At 39.7% G+C, this 17,169-nt stretch overlaps 1 long non-coding RNA gene across 4 annotated transcripts; it reads left to right on the top strand.

Annotated features, from left to right (window-relative positions):
* The first annotated feature begins 1,514 nt into the window (after positions 1-1,514).
* LOC123386912 lies at positions 1,515-8,307 on the top strand. 4 transcript variants are annotated; one of them, XR_006607063.1, is made up of 5 exons: positions 1,525-1,755; positions 2,649-2,838; positions 3,731-3,866; positions 4,378-4,508; positions 7,276-8,307. It is a non-coding gene; the product is annotated as an uncharacterized LOC123386912 (long non-coding RNA). The 4 variants fall into 4 exon arrangements; XR_006607064.1 differs by having other exon boundaries at positions 1,515-1,755; positions 2,649-3,866; positions 6,727-8,307; XR_006607062.1 differs by having other exon boundaries at positions 1,516-1,755; positions 2,649-3,866.
* The last annotated feature ends 8,862 nt before the right edge of the window (positions 8,308-17,169 follow it).

The raw sequence follows: 17,169 nt of genomic DNA, 5'->3' as shown, positions 1-17,169 counted from the left end.
GGGATAAGAAACTTTTAAATACATTTTCTGTCTTTTCTATTTATTCACATATTCTTATATTTCAATATTTTTAAAAATAATAATGCAAACATTACTATTAGCAGTTAAACTACTGAATGAAGTTTAAAATGCCTTTGCCTTTATTTTGTCCCAGGAGGTTTGACTCTTGAGTTTAAGTATTCTCCTCAAAAATTACTTGAAATAGGGGCGCCTGGGTGGCTCAGTGGGTTAAGCCTCTGTCTTAGTCTCAGGTCATGATCTCAGGGTCCTGGGATTGAATCCTGTGTCAGGTGCTTTACTCAGAAAGGAGCCTGCTTCCCTCTCTCTGCCTGCCTCTCTGCCTACTTGTGGTCTCCCTCTCTGTCAAATAAATACATAAAATCTTTTTAAAAAATGACTTGAAATAATCCTTACCTCTGATTGGTTCACCTACCAAATTAATAGAGTTTTACAATTATTTGCATTAGTATTTTTTTCGATTTTAGATTTCACTTCTTTCTCTTTTACGCTAAACTTTTTAAAATATATATAAAAACTATTACATTTTAAAAAAAGATTTTATTTATTTATTTGCGAGAGAGAGAAATGAGGGAGGGGCAGAGAGAGAGAAAGAGAAACTCAAGCAGCTTCCAAGCCAAGCACCGTCCTGATGTGGAACAGGATCTCACCACCGGGAGAGTATGGTGTGAGCTGAAAACCAAGAGTCAGACGCTTCAGCCACTGAGGCACCAGGCGCCCTAAACACCTGCATACTTCAAAAGTCAAGGTAATATGAGAAGTATGCAGAGTAATCTTAGTTTCATCATATCTGTTCCCTCATTTCAAAAAGTTATATTTTTATTGGTTTCTGACATCTTTCCAGTGTTCATTAATCTCCTTTTTTTTTATAGAGAAGGGAGATTATGTTACACCTTTGTAGCTGCCATTTTCGTATTTACTTATGGTTTAATTTTTGTATCTATTTCTAATATTCCCTTGAATAACCTTTGTCTTCTGCCTGGGCAGAGGCTGCCTAAGTAGCTGTGTTGCAATCGACCTAGTCCACAACACAGTCTGGCATCATTCCCCATTCAAGTGTACATGACTTTGATAGGGAGAAGACAAACCATAATTTGAAACTAATCTGCCTCACAGATTTTTTTTTTTTAAATAAGCAACGCTATTTCATTAGTTTTGGAAACTCCCCCTCCAAATAACGCCTGAACTCAAAAAGCAATAAAGCTTTGAAGAATTTATATGAAACTGGCCAAAAATATTTTAAAATAGACTTGAAGATCATCTGTAGTTTTCTCCTTATAACATGCGGGGCAAACTCTCACAGAACACAACACGGACAGAGTGGAAACTAAGTCATCATGGTCGCCACCGCTAGGTCACTGGGACCCCGGGGGCGCCTGCAATTTGCGCAGGCGCAGAGCCTGCCAAGCTATGGCGATAGAGCGGGAATCCGCCCCACCTTCCCCAGACCCCGCCCAACCAGGGTCAGTTCCCGGCGTTGCCACTAGGGGCGGCCGCGGTCCTCGCAGCGCCTGTAGCTGCGAAGCTGAGTGGGCCGGGTTTCCAGCCGAGCCTATTTTCCAAATGGGCCGCAACATGGCTGCGCACAGGGCTGCGAGTCGGGAAGTCGCCGCGTTCTGGTTTCCCTGACAGGCCCCGGCTTCTGTGCGCGCCTTGCCTCCCCCAGGTCACTGCAGCAGACATGTTTGCCAAGGCCTTTCGGGTCAAGTCCAACACGGCCATCAAGATGTCGGACAGGTGAGGGAGAGAAGGGGCCCGCCCCGCCCACCAGGCACCCAGACATCTCCCAGTGCGGGCTGGCCCACAGCCCTCTCTGAGCTGGGTCCGCCGCCCTGGGTGGAGGCCGGGGAAAGTCCAGCCAGGATGGGACCCCGGAGAGCCAGGGGGGGTTAGACACGTTTTGAGGGCGAAGACGGAGCACAGGCCTAGCGTGTCTCCCAGGCTAGTAAAGGAAAACGTAATCCAGCCAGCGCTTCCTGACTGCGGCTAGATAAGGTGTGGGCGGTGCAAACACGAACAGTGACAGGCCCGCCCTCCACAGCGCTTCGAGTCCCCTAGGAAAAATCCGATGGGACACCGAAAACTACGACTGCAGGAGAAAAGGGATCTACTTGTCGCAGGAGAGACGGATGGAGGGTGAGAGAACCAAGGGACGCGTTTTAAGAACTGCGTCTGTTACACAGTGTTGCTGTCTGTGCACAGTGTTGCTGATGCTGGTACCACGTTGCGAAGTTGGGGACCAGTGTTCCCTAGTTGTCACTCCTGGTACCTTCCTATAGCTTTTTGACCATAAGCTGACAGATTTGCGAGGCAGATAAGAGAAAGGAGTGGGGTGGAGGGCAAGGCTGAGTTTCTAGACAGGCTAACTTGGTTACTCACTAGATCTTAGTTTTCCTCCTTTGTGAAATGGAAAGACTTGCCCCCAGGAGTATGTGAAACTAGATGAGACATTGAATGAGAAAGAGGATAGGATGTTTTGGAAGAGTAGGGCATCATATACCATATATAGGGCATCATAAACCAGTTTTCCTTAGCCCTTGTGATTTTATAGTAGGTCCTCCAGAGTCCTTTGAATTTATTAAAATCCATCCAGGCAGGATTCATGCCACCTGTTGGTTTGCTTTCTGCAGGAGAAAGCTCGGGCTGATGTGGTGGCTGCTTTCCCCACTCTTGGAACAGATCAGGTCTCTGCCTTAGTACCTGGAAAGGAAGAGCTCAACGTTGTGAAGTTATATGCTCACAGGGGGGATGCGGTGACTGTGTATGTGTGTGCTGGTAACCCCATCCTGTTTGAACTGGAGAAAAATCTATACCCAACAGGTATGCCAGTAGGATGGAGAGGGCCGTTACTATAATCCTTGCCTAACCTCTGTTTCTCCTCCTTTCTTTCATTAACCTGCCTTACTTAAAACGGGAAGTACAGAATCTCCCAATGTCATCCCTACAGATCTTTTTGGACCCAGTGTCCCTAGAATTGGGTCTTTGAAGATCAAAAACTGCTGTAGGTGGGAGAATAAAAGATCTAACTCAGGAAGAGGGTAGTTGGCAACGGATGTTCTAAGAAGAAGGAATAATAGTTCATCGTGGGTTAAGTAGGGATGGAGGAGAGGTCTCGAAAAGGGTGAAATTTCAGGATATGTAAAAAATATTTTTAAAATTATCAGTAGCAGGATTTTCTTAAGAAACTGAATAGGAAGGAAGCTGGGTTAATGGAACTACATACCCAGCTGTCCAGTGATGTCCTTCAGTGCAGATATCTCACAGGGATTTTTTCTTAGGCTCTACCTGGCTCTCAGGATCCTTTGCTTTCTGTCTTTGTCACTTGGGGCTCTTCTTCCCCCAGCTTGGCTGCAGCAGTGCCGTGGGGTTTCCTTAGGTTACCTGTGCCCCCAGCCCACTTTGCAGCTATGCAGAGACAGGCCCTTTTCAATCTCAGGTTTTACTGTTAGTCACTGGGAACACAGGGGGAATAAAAGTAGTAAACATGGGGAAGTTTCAACACGTCCTACAGGCTGGCGCCCCATTCTTTGCTTACTTGCTTCTGAGGTCCCGGATGGAATCCTTGCTGGGTCTCCCCACTTTTATCTCCTGTGCCGTGGCCATTGCTGTATCCAGGTGGAATCACAGGGGCCTCACAGCCTCCTCTCTAGCTTTGAGTTTATGTTCTTCTCTGTTTCTTAATTAAAGTGACCTTAGTGTTTGGTTTGTCCAGTTCCCTCAGAGATTGACCTTTTGGTAATAAGTCTTCCTGTGTCTCTTTGTGGGCCGTGTACACCTGTGGTCCTATCCTGATCTCCCAACGTTCACAACATGGCCTCTGGTGCTCGAAAAACTGATGGGAGGAGCAGGTAAGAGGTTTTTCTGTATTCTGGCTATTGGCTGAAACTTAGTAAGGGCCAGCTGCTTGAATAAATGCACCCATTTCCTGGGTTCATACCATTGAAAAATGGAATTTTTCACGCATGTTTGTTTCCTCCCTCACCTGGCTGCTTCCATAAGGTCCCTGGGCCTCCACGACCCCATTGAAAGGCTTCAATAAGCTTTGTACTTTGTACTTACAGCAGAAAGTACTCTGTGAGCGACCATACGCTCTGCTTTACATCAATAAGCTAAAGTTAGGAAAAGCAGAATAAGAGATCATGGAACCTGACCCTCAGCTTGGTGCTTCAGTTTGACCACTAGCCCCGGAAGGGAAAAGGTCTGATACTCAGGTTGCATTTCCTAATTTTCATTATGAATAACCTAGTTGATACTTAATAAGTGTTTGTTGGTTGAGTGAATAAATTAATGTTGAAGTCAAACTTGGAACTGCTTAGAGGCAGAATGTGTGTTGTGATGCTTTTGTCTTGTTTCCCACAGATTTGATGCTGCCCGGCCTCGTGGTGCCACTGCTGGTCTGCCTCAGGTACAGAAGGGTGTCCTCTGTGCCATTGCCTTGGTGAGGAACAGCTACTGTGCCAGTCCCCTGTGCCTTTGGGGGAAAACCTTAGGTAAAACTGGGGAGAGGGAATGGGAAAGGATACCTTCGAAAGCTTATGGATAAAGGATTAAAAGAAAAAAAACAGATTCTTCTTCCAGAAACAGAAAGTGGGCCTTGGGAGAATGCTAGTGAGCCTGTGTGAGTGCCAGGAGTTGGGGGATGAGAGAAATAGGGAGAGTTTGGTCATAGGATGCAAACTTTCAATAATAGGATCGAGTTGGAAGGTCTAATGGATAACAAGGCGATTATAGTTGGTAACAATATCATGTAACTGAAATTTGCTAAGAGAATACGAATTACCTCCTCTCACCACTGACTTCTAGCCACATAAGCACCAAAAAAAAAAAAAAGAATAAGCTTTGGAGAAGATGTTATATGTCTTTCTCACTCACTACTTTAAAGTTACTTTCTGACATGATAGCAAATAGTGACTATTCAACAAATATTTGTTAAATAGGTAAATGAATATTTGTACCTGATAGTTCTGTGTTGATCTCAAAATAAAGCAAGATGCTATGTCTTGTTTGTTCCATCTATAAAAATTACTGTTGTCTACTAAATACAAACATGCACACATAGATAATTTCAAACCCACACACACCCCCTGAACTTTGGGGAAATAATAAGTCACATACAATCACTTATTTTTGTTCTTCTTGCAGGTCTTGCTGACGTAGTGTAGGAAATTATTTTTCATGTCAAAAGATAGTTGTTTCAGGAAATGCAGAGTGCCCACAGCAAGAAAAAAACTAACCTCTTTATGTAGGAAAAGGAAGAACATACAGGCAATACAATCCATAACTAAATGATCGCCCAATTTCAGGACTGGAGCGGTTCGTTCTGACTAACTGAACTGTTTCTCTAGCTACTTCGGACCGTTAGAGCTGCAGGCTTTAAAGAACTGTTCACCTGCAGATGCTCATAGAGGTCTATCAGAATGCGTTTGTGTTCTATATAAACTATATAGAGTAAGGAAAACAGTCAAAGAATTTTTTTTAACAGTCAAAAGATTTTTGAAAAGAATACATTTAGCCTATTTGTAAAACTGAAATAATTTTATAACTATACCAGGTAAAGAAATATTTTAAAATGATAAGACTAGCTGCCTGTACTTAGAAGGGGCATAGGAAATCGTTTAATGCCTTCCATCTCCAAAGGTGTATTTATTTTTATAACTACACTGATAGTTTTAATTTTGCTCCAAAGTGTATGTGACATATTTGATATTTACTGTTCCACACTAATATGTGGCAGTATTCTGTATGTGTATCTCTGTGTTACTAAGAATATGTTTACATTTTATATCTCTCCCACTTGGTTTCAGCCAACTCAGTCAAAGCAAGAAACATTTTTCAGTGTTTACTGTCTGTTTACTGTTTAGAGACATAATGATATATAAAATACAGCCCTTTTCCTGAAAGATCATACAGTTTATGTGAAGGGGCCAGGGAATTAGATAGAAAACAAGTAATACAATAACAACACATAGTTTGTTTAAATTGATTTTGTACTTAATAATCCAGCATGATTATTATCTGATACTAGTATTTTCTATAATATCATTTCAATGAATGCATTATTTACTGTTGTTAACATGTAATTAGCATGACCAATCCCCTATCATAGAACATTTATGTCCTTTTATTTTGGATTTAGGGTATACTGTTGCAATTAAAAGGAAGATATTTATCTCAGTATTTTCATCTCTCTCTGGACCTCAGGAGCCAGATTAGGTTAAGGAATATTGGATTTATTTTTGTATACTAATTAGTTAATGAGGTGGTATGGTCAAAGCTGGACCTCGAGGCATTAAATTATTTACAAGGATATATCGCAATATTAGAGCATAAGAAGTGGTAACTAATTGGATGATAGAGGTAATCAATGACAAAAGACAACAAATATGATGAGTTTGGCCATACAAGACCAGTTCAGTTAAAAATATTGTTGAAAGGCTATTGTGCATTTGTATTACAAAGGTGAAGTAGTCACCATCCCTACCTGCTATGGACTGAATGTTTGTGTCCCCCAAGTTCATATATTGAAACTCTACCCTCTAATGTGCCTGTATGTTGGGGACAAGTCCTTTATAAAATGTAATTAGGGTTAAACGAGATCATGAAGGTTGGTGTCCTCGTGATGGGATTAGTGCCCTCATTCAGAAGAGTCAACAGAGCACTCGCGCGAGTGCTCTCTCTCTCTCTCTCTCTCTCTCTCCCCTCACATAGAAGAGGTCATGAGAACACACAGCCGGTTGGAGGCAACCTGTAGCAGCCAGGAAGAGAAATCTCTTAGGAAACTGACATGTTGGCATCCTGACCATGTTGGCAAACTGAACGTCTGGTTTCCAGAATACTGAAAACCTAAGTGTCTGTTGTTGAAGCCGCTGTCTATGGTATTTTGTTATGGTGGCATCAGTGCCTAATAATCTGCCCTTGGGAAACAAACCAGTTAACACAGTCTTAGGTGAATAGGACTCACGCTAGGAGACATTCACACATAGCATCACTATCACAGCTTATGAGAGGAAAAGTTAGCTGAGGTCATGAATTCAGGGAAAGTACATATTCTGTAGAATATTATGCCTAAGCAAAATCTCAAATGGTGAACAAGGATCAACCAGGACCAAAAGTTAGGAAGGAACGTTTCATCAGAAGAAATAGCATAAGCAGGAACGTGAGTATTGGCAACAAATCCACACTGGTGACCGGTATCTGTGATGGGCGGGAGTCTAAGACAACCTCTCTAAGATTTTCACTTTATTCTCTTCGTTCCAGAAAGAAATGTAAGCATGATGAGATATCAGTGCTATGATGAGGTGATTAGTCAATTGACTTTGAGTTCATCTGGGCATATCTGACTAACCAGAAAAGCCCTTAGCTGGATCCAGAGCCATCCTGAAGAGAGACTGAGGTGTGAGAGGGCCTGCGGAGGAGGTCCCCGGGGAGGGAACTGAGAAGAGCCTGAAAGAGGTCAGAGCCATCCCCGGCCATGAGCCCGCAAGAGAACGAGACCTCAGTTCTACCATTGCAAGAAACTGAATACTGTCAGCAGCCCTGTGAGCTTGAGAGAGGACACCGACCTGCAGAAGAAACACACAGGCCAACCAACACCTCGATTTCAATCTTGTGACAAGTTGACCAGAGGACCCAGATTCCTGACCCAAAGATAATCAGTCTCTGCTGTTTCATGCAGCCAACTTTGGTAACTTAGGTACCAGTAGAAGCTACTACATTCGTAAAGATCATAAAACATGAAACTAAAAGAAACTAGATATAAGAGAGGTAGATAGGATTTTGTGAATCTTCTGAAGCTTTTAAAGGAAACATGGGCTTCATTTTGTGGATCATGGAGATACTTCTGCGTGGTTACAAGTGAGGGTTCGGGGGTCAGATTTCAACTGTGCAAGGTTGTTCTGGCTGCAGTTTAGAGGATAGATATGTAGGAGTTACAACGCCCATATATGAGGCTGTTGCTCTGGCCTGGCAGGTACCTGAAGAGAGCTTGGGGAGAGCCGAAGTGGTCAGAGTGAAGTGAATGTATTAAACAAAATTAACATGTGAGGTGACAGGCATGGACATTATACAGGTGTCGAAGATGAACAAAAAATTGTCTAGAATGATTCTGAGATTTCAACTGTGTATGTCCTGGTGAATGGTGAGCTGTAACCGTTAATGGAAACACATCTGGTATAGATTTGACTTGGTGAATGAGACAAAATGATGAATTAAATTATAAGATACTGTATTTGGGGTGTCTACAGAAGAAAATGAAGATTTATGAAGAATAAATGATGTCCCATATCTGTAGTTCCTTTTTGCTTGAAATGTAATTCATAACCTTCTTCTCAGAAGAAATTAGCATTTCTGATAAAATGTTCAAGCAATTTCAAGGTAAATTTTAATGGTATTCGGGCAGATTCTCGGAAATGAAGCTCCTTCCCACTCAGTTGTCAGTCAAAGAACCTAATGATCCACGTTTTTCTTTTTCATCCTCTTTTAATTTTGTATGGGTATTCTGTGACTCCCCCCGGCCCCCCTTTTAGATGTCTCTCACAAGCATGAATCTTAACTTGCTTGTTTCAGGAATCAGGAATCTTTATATCATGGTTAACATAATACTTGCATATATGGTCCTTTCCAGATATTTTGGAACTTTTACTTGAGCCAGTGATCTGTCTGGGAAGGCGTTAGTATTATCAGTCTGCATTCTGTGCAAAAGAGTAGACGGTGAGATAGAGCTAGTGGAGCCCAGGAAGGAGAGAGAAATGGGACAACCAAAAAGCTGAGAACCAGAAAAACACAAGAGCCTTGCTGTGTGAAAACACAGATCAAATGTAACCATTATATTTTGTAACAGTTATAATTGTAAATGATAACATATATTAAATATATGTACCAGGGGTGCCTGGTGCATGTGACATATACCAGGGTTGGCTCAGTGGGTTAAAGCCTCTGCCTTTGGCTTGGGTTGCGGTCCCAGGGTCCTGGGATCGAGCCTCACATCGGGCTCCCCCTCTCACTCTTTCTCTCAAATAAATAAATACTGTCTTTAAATATATATCTATATCTGTATATACACATACAGATATAATTTATACAAAATATTTGAAAAACTGCCTTTGCAACTATCCTTTATAGAAAACATTAAAAGCTAGACTTGGGCTCCCAATCCAGGCAAATTTAGAAAAGAATTGAAAGAAGAAAGGAAGGAATGATAGAGTTATGAGACTCTCTAAAAAATTAATTTGCTTGTGAATAGAATCGCCCAAAAAGACTAGCTGAAGGCGCTATGAGCTGATAACCCTCGAAGCTGACCTGGAATCAGTTTGGCCACAAGTACTTCCACTTCAGTTAAAATCAAAGGTGACATGGGAGAATGGGCTGTTTACTTCGCCACAACCAAAGCTGCCCTCTGAGACTTTAAATCACCGGGAGATGCAAATCACACAAATCAGTCATTTCTGATTTGGCGGGTTATCAACTTTGGTGAATATAATTCATGAAGGAAGACTCAAACACACCAGGCTCCTGCCTAACTCCTGAGAACGAAGTAGCTCCACAGCAGAGTCTGAGGCTGCCCGTCCCATAAAATCAGACATGACCACTCAATGAATGACGTGTCGTAGTAGTGTGAGAAAGACTTTGTGCTCATCCACCCACCCGTTCGTTTTCAGGTCCACTCATGGAGGCATTACGTGCTTGCCTTCTCTGCCTGGACTTTGCTCGGTGCTGAGGATACATGGTGAACTAATCGGACAGACTCCCTGCCCTCATGAAGCTTACATTTTATCTGGGGGGTATGGATATTAAATTCTACGAAATTAATATTTCTAGCAAAAGTATTATACATGCCACAGAGAGGGCTATGAGAGAGAATGAAATGGGGAGAATTTCAAAACTTGAGAGATGAAGGAAAGTTTCTTTGAAGAAATTTGGGTTGACCTATGAACAGAAAGGAAATAACTAGAAGAAAAAAAGGGATAAAATGCTGTCCAATGAAAGAAGCGTGAAGGCGCACAGCCAGTGTATCTTGCAAACACTACACACTAATAGATCTTGCCAGAGAATCTGTGGGTTTAATGAGAAAAGACAAGATAAAATAATCAACACTTCTTGTTACCTGGTACTTTGTCCCAAGCCAGCTTTCTCATTTGCAGAATTATTTGTGTTATTGATAAATAAGAAATATACATTTTTAAGAGTTTATTTTTAAGTAATGTCTACAACACTAATTACTGGTTTTAAAAAAACACTGACCTTAATAGAAATTGATGAGGAGTTCACTAACATAACTTACAAATGCTTAGAACCCTGATCCTTGTTATTTGCCAATTTGTATCTGCAGTTTCACCTACTGGCTAAAATCTACTTGTAACCCTAAAAGTAATACCTTGGGCTTTTTCACCATCATTCCAGGGCACGTACACACACAGAGCAGTGAAAAATTAGATTCGTCCATATGCGCACATCCCCTGCTGGGGTCTAAGGTGCTGCTCTGCCTTGTCCTTTTCAGCAATTGGAGGGAGAGGACCATTGGATGGAGACAGCAGGGGGCAGCACCGTGTAGTACAAGACTTGAATGTAAACTCTGATAATGTTATGGGGATGGTCACTTAACACTTCTAAACCTACTTTTTTCTCTGTAAAACAAAGCAAGTATAATCCCCCAGGATGAAATACTTTAGGAATTAAGATTATAAGTGAGGTATGTCTCTATCCACACCCACACACACACAAAAACACGTGTACATATAATACCCCTAGGAGCAATGGTTCAGTGTTTACTAATAATAGATTTTTGTGGTGATTTTTTAGACATTATTAGCAGGAAAAATGAGAATTGAGTGTTTGTGTGTGTACGGGTGTGTATTGTACACACATACGTAAAATGCGTATAGAAATATGAAATATGTATGTATATATATGTACACTAGATATATATCAGGTGTATCATATATATGTGAAAAGTAAGCATCACAGGCTAATACTGAAAGCTTTATTGCTAAGTCAAGAAGATGGAAGTCCTATGGTTAGCTCTACTGTCTAACACAGCACTAGATGTTCTCACTCATGTAACTGGTCAAAAGAGAGAAATTAGAAGTATAAATACCAGAAAGAGAACACTAAAAATATCAATATTTGCAGATGATATGGTTTAAACCCAGCAATTCCACTAGACTTCAGTGGAAAGATTCTACAGACGACAAAGTAATTCAGTTAGTGGTGTGGTGTGAAATTAAAATACAGACATCAATAGCCTTCATCAATACACACAATGACCAATTGAAGATAAAAGGTAAAAGAAGGCCTCTGCAAAAATAAAAGTTTAGGGGAAAAAAAGTTGAGAAAAATCTTTGTGAGAAAATATTTTCAACATTCTTAATCACAAACATAAAATGAAATACATGGAGATATATACCATAGAAGGACAGTTTCATAAAGGTGTCATGGACAGGCTATACGGGAAAAACAAATAGGCATAAATATCCAAGAAAACTTTGGAAAGAAGAGTGACAATGATGACAAGAGTGATTATATTAGGGCTATTATAAAACAAAACTCAATTTAAAATTAAGTTAATGACTTCTGGATACACAGACCAACAAAATAAAGTTTCAGAAATAGACCAAATCTGTACATAAATTTATTATATCCCATGGTGATCTCTGGGCTCTGAGACTGAGCCCATCGTCAGGTTCTGTGATTATCACGGGATCTGCTTGAAATTCTCTCTCTCCCTCTCCCTTGCCTGTTTATGCTCTCTCTCTCTCTAAAATAAGTACATCTTTAAAAGAAGAAGAAGAAGAAGAAATGTACTATATCCTAGAGGTAGCATTTCAAATATATCAGGGAGTCTTGGAATTTTAAAATGAATGGTGTTGTGACAAACTGGGTAGTTATTTGAAAAATAATGGGATTCAATTGATACACACTAAAATAAATTCAAATCAGTTAAAGATACATATATTCACACTATATATATACATATATTATATATACATATATGTGTGTGTGTACTCCAGCAAAAGTATAGAAGAAAATGTTGTTTCAACTTTACTCAATAAAATATTTCTTTTTAGTTGATATAAATAAGAATGTGTGTTTAACCACCCCCCTTCCCAATCATGGTAACCAAAGGCAAAAGACAACAAACTGAACAAAATCAGAATTCATAGCGCATATTAAAAGACAAACATGCCTAATTTATAAAAAGCACTATATATCAATAAGGAAAAGTTCAGTAGAAAATGTGCAAAACATATGAATAGACAGTTATATTGAGCAAGAAGTCATCACTTACATAGCTGGATTTTGAAGAAAGACGCCTTTTTGGTAAGACGCTATTTTTGTTCATATTATGTATGAAAAATTAACTTGATACATCCTTTCAACTTTCATTTCCACAATGATCACAGAATGATCTCGAAAGAACCTCTGAAATATTTGATACCTGAAAATATTGCCGTTTCGAGTACATAGAAGTAAATAAATAGGTTAGTGATCTTTTTTCATTTTATGTAATGATGATTTTTAGTTCCCTTTAATGGCCGCCTTAGTTTTAAGTAAAATATGCTCTTCATTATAATAAAAAAAAAAAAAAGAGTTTCTTCAGGCAAGATGCCTTTATAGGTTTTTCTGATGACAATACCCTTGTAACCAAAACCACACCATTTTTATGTTTATTTTCATAACAAACCAAATACTAAAAAACAAACAAACAAACAAACAAACAAAAAAACCCGCAAACCTCGTTGTGTTTATGAAGAAACAGAAGATTATAGATCTTATCCCTGCAGTGTTTAATACATATAATACTTTATGAACATGACTTCTGCTCATATACTAGCAGCTCCCTGAGAGTAACTGCTTACTTTTGGGTCTTTGCAGCTTTTTCATTCAGTAATTGCTTTAAGTGAAATGTAGAAATAGCATCAAATATAGAATGTTCAGAATACTCAAGGAAAGCCACCTTTAATAAACTTCATATTAAATCTGTGAATATTCCTCAGAGTTTAAAGCAGGCATAATGAAATTGAGCTGTATAATAAAATCATGGTATCATCTATCTGTTCATCTATTTATTACCTGTTTTCATAAATATCTCTCTGTGATGCAGTAAGCATTTCAGACGTACTAGAAATTGTTATAAGCTTTATTTCCTTATTTTCATAACAATACATACTTAAAACATATCCCTGTAATATTTTTTTTAATTTTTTATTTTTTATAAACATATATTTTTATCCCCAGGGGTACAGGTCTGTGAATCACCAGGTTTACACACTTCACAGCACTCACCAAATCACATACCCTCCCCAATGTCCATAATCCCACCCCCTTCTCCAAAACCCCCTCCCCCCGGCAACCCTCAGTTTGTTTTGTGAGATTAAGAGTCACTTATGGTTTGTCTCCCTCCCAATCCCATCTTGTTTCATTTATTCTTCTTCTACCCACTTAAGCCTCCATGTTGCATCACCACTTCCTCATATCAGGGAGATCATATGATAGTTGTCTTTCTCTGCTTGACTTATTTCGCTAAGCATGATACGCTCTAGTTCCATCCATGTTGTTGCAAATGGCAAGATTTCATTTCTTTTGATGGCTGCATAGTATTCCATTGTGTATATATACCACATCTTCTTGATCCATTCATCTGTTGATGGACATCTAGGTTCTTTCCATAGTTTGGCTATTGTGGACATTGCTGCTATAAACATTCGGGTGCATGTGTCCCTTTGGATCACTACATTTGTATCTTTAGGGTAAATACCCAATAGTGCAATTGCTGGGTCATAGGGCAGTTCTATTTTCAACATTTTGAGGAACCTCCATGCTGTTTTCCAGAGTGGCTGCACCAGCTTGCATTCCCACCAACAGTGTAGGAGGGTTCCCCTTTCTCCGCATCCTCGCCAGCATCTGTCATTTCCTGACTTGTTGATTTTAGCCATTCTGACTGGTGTGAGGTGATATCTCATTGTGGTTTTGATTTGTAATTCCCTGATGCCGAGTGATATGGAGCACTTTTTCATGTGTCTGTTGGCCATCTGGATGTCTTCTTTGCAGAAATGTCTGTTCATGTCCTCTGCCCATTTCTTGATTGGATTATTTGTTCTTTGGGTGTTGAGTTTGCTAAGTTCTTTATAGATTCTGGACACTAGTCCTTTATCTGATATGTCGTTTGCAAATATCTTCTCCCATTCTGTCAGTTGTCTTTTGATTTTGTGAACTGTTTCCTTTGCTGTGCAAAAGCTTTTGATCTTGATGAAATCCCAGTAGTTCATTTTTTCCCTTGCTTCCCTTGCCTTTTGCGTTGTTCCTAGGAAGATGTTGCTGCGGCAGAGGTCGAAGAGGTTGCTGCCCGTGTTCTCCTCAAGGATTTTGATGGATTCCTTTCGCACATTGAGGTCCTTCATCCATTTTGAGTCTATTTTTGTGTGTGGTGTAAGGAAATGGTCCAATTTCATTTTTCTGCATGTGGCTGTCCAATTTTCCCAGCACCATTTATTGAAGAGGCTGTCTTTTTTCCATTGGACATTCTTTCCTGCTTTGTCGAAGATTAGTTGACCATAGATTTGAGGGTCTATTTCTGGGCTCTCTATTCTGTTCCATTGATCTATGTGTCTGTTTTTGTGCCAGTACCATGCTGTCTTGATGATGACAGCTTTGTAATAGAGCTTGAAGTCCGGAATTGTGATGGCACCAACGTTGGCTTTCTTTTTCAATATTCCTTTGGCTATTCGAGGTCTTTTCTGGTTCCATATAAATTTTAGAATTATTTGTTCCATTTCTTTGAAAAAGATGGATGGTACTTTGATAGGAATTGCATTAAATGTGTAGATTGCTTTAGGTAGCATAGACATTTTCACAATATTTATTCTTCCAATCCAGGAGCATGGAACATTTTTCCATTTCTTTGTGTCTTCCTCAATTTCTTTCATGAGTACTTTATAGTTTTCTGAGTATAGATTCTGTGTCTCTTTGGTTAGGTTTATTCCTAGGTATCTTATGGTTTTGGATGCAATTGTAAATGGGATTGACTCCTTAATATCTCTTTCTTCTGTCTTGCTGTTGGTGTAGAGAAATGCAACAGATTTCTGTGCATTGATTTTATATCCTGACACTTTACTGAATTCCTGTATAAGTTCTAGCAGTTTTGGAGTGGAGTCTTTTCGGTTTTCCACATATAGTATCATATCATCTGCGAAGAGTGATAATTTGACTTCTTCTTTGCCCATTTGGATGCCTTTAATTTCCTTTTGTTGTCTGATTGCTTTGGCTAGGACCTCTAGTACGATGTTGAATAGCAGTGGTGATAATGGACATCCCTGCCGTGTTCCTGACCTTAGCGGGAAAGCTTTCAGTTTTTCTCCATTGAGAATGATATTTGCGGTGGGTTTTTCATAGATGGCTTTGATGATATTGAGGTATGTGCCCTCTATCCCTACACTTTGAAGAGTTTTGATCAGAAAGGGATGCTGTACTTTGTCAAATGCTTTTTCAGCATCTATTGAGAGTATCATGTGGTTCTTGTTCTTTCTTTTATTGATGTGTTGTATCACATTGACTGATTTGCAGATGTTGAACCAACCTTGCAGCCCTGGAATAAATCCCACTTGGTCGTGGTGAATAATCTTTTTAATGTACTGTTGAATCCTATTGGCTAGTATTTTGTTGAGTATTTTCGCATCTGTGTTCATCAAGGATATCGGTCTATAGCTCTCTTTTCTGGTGGGATCCTTGTCTGGTTTTGGGATCAAGGTGATGCTGGCCTCATAAAATGAGTTTGGAAGTTTTCCTTCCATTTCTATTTTTTGGAACAGTTTCAGGAGAATAGGAATTAGTTCTTCTTTAAATGTTTGGTAGAATTCCCCCGGGAAGCCGTCTGGCCCTGGGCTTTTGTTTGTTTGGAGATTTTAATGACTGTTTCAATCTCCTTACTGGTTATGGGTCTGTTCAGGCTTTCTATTTCTTCCTGGTTCAGTTGTGGTAGTTTATATGTTTCTAGGAATGCATCCATTTCTTCCAGATTGTCAAATTTATTGCCGTAGAGTTGCTCATAGTATGTTCTTATAATAGTTTGTATTTCTTTGGTGTTAGTTGTGATCTCTCCTCTTTCATTCATGATTTTATTTATTTGGGTCCTTTCTCTTTTCTTTTTGATAAGTCGGGCCAGGGGTTTATCAATTTTATTAATTCTTTCAAAGAACCAGCTCCTAGTTTCGTTGATTTGTTCTATTGTTTTTTTGGTTTCTATTTCATTGATTTCTGCTCTGATCTTTATGATTTCTCTTCTCCTGCTGGGCTTAGGGTTTTTTTCTTGTTCTTTCTCCAGCTCCTTTAGGTGTAGGGTTAGGTTGTGTACCTGAGACCTTTCTTGTTTCTTGAGAAAGGCTTGTACCGCTATATATTTTCCTCTCAGGACTGCCTTTGTTGTGTCCCACAGATTTTGAACCGTTGTATTTTCATTATCATTTGTTTCCATGATTTTTTTCAATTCTTTAATTTCCCGGTTGACCCATTCATTCTTTAGAAGGATACTGTTTAGTCTCCATGTATTTGGGTTCTTTCCAAACTTCCTTTTGTGGTTGAGTTCTAGCTTTAGAGCATTGTGGTCTGAAAATATGCAGGGAATGATCCCAATCTTTTGATACCGGTTGAGTCCTGATTTAGGACCGAGGATGTGATCTATTCTGGAGAATGTTCCATGTGCACTAGAGAAGAATGTGTATTCTGTTGCTTTGGGATGAAATGTTCTGAATATATCTGTGATGTCCATCTGGTCCAGTGTGTCGTTTAAGGCCTTTATTTCCTTGCTGATCTTTTGCTTGGATGACCTGTCCATTTCAGTGAGGGGAGTGTTAAAGTCCCCTACTATTATTGTATTATTGTTGATGTGTTTCTTTGATTTTGTTATTAATTGGTTTATATAGTTGGCTGCTCCCACGTTGGGGGCATAGATATTTAAAATTGTTAGATCTTCTTGTTGGACAGACCCTTTGAGTATGATATAGTGTCCTTCCTCATCTCTTATTATAGTCTTTGGCTTAAAATCTAATTGATCTGATATAAGGATTGCCACTCCTGCTTTCTTCTGATGTCCATTAGCATGGTAAATTCTTTTCCACCCCCTCACTTTAAATCTGGAGGTGTCTTCGGGCTTAAAATGTG

The sequence above is a fragment of the Mustela putorius genome, unplaced genomic scaffold (assembly GCF_011764305.1).
Source record: "Mustela putorius furo isolate JIRA1106 unplaced genomic scaffold, ASM1176430v1.1 tig00000508_pilon_pilon_pilon, whole genome shotgun sequence".
In the NCBI taxonomy this organism is placed as follows: domain Eukaryota; kingdom Metazoa; phylum Chordata; class Mammalia; order Carnivora; family Mustelidae; genus Mustela; species Mustela putorius.
This window is presented reverse-complemented; position numbering and strand designations above follow the sequence as displayed.